We start from the raw sequence: 347 nt of genomic DNA on the forward strand, positions 1-347 counted from the left end.
TCGTGTGTCTGTGTGTCTGTATGTGTCTGTCTGTGTGTGTGTGTCTGTGTGTGTGTGTGGCTGTGTGTTTGTGTGTGTGTCTGTGTGTGTGTGTGTCTGTGTGTGTGTCTGTGTGTGTGTGTTTGTGTGTATCTGTGTGTGTGTCTGTGTGTGTGTCTGTGTGTGTGTCTGTGTGTGTGGCTGTGTGTGTGGCTGTGTGTGTGTGTGGCTGTGTGTAGCTATGTGTGTGTGTGTGTTTGTGGGGAGCGATAGTGTAGCGGTTAGCGCGCTACGCTATGAACCTGGCGACCCGGGTTCCATTCCCGCTCACGGCCAACACCAGTGACGATTATCTTAACCGGTCCCGG

This window comes from Petromyzon marinus (genome assembly GCF_048934315.1).
Source record: "Petromyzon marinus isolate PM22_M1 ecotype Great Lakes invasive population chromosome 75 unlocalized genomic scaffold, UKy_Petmar_22M1.pri1.0 chr75_unloc.4, whole genome shotgun sequence".
Classification (NCBI taxonomy): Eukaryota; Metazoa; Chordata; class Hyperoartia; order Petromyzontiformes; family Petromyzontidae; genus Petromyzon; species Petromyzon marinus.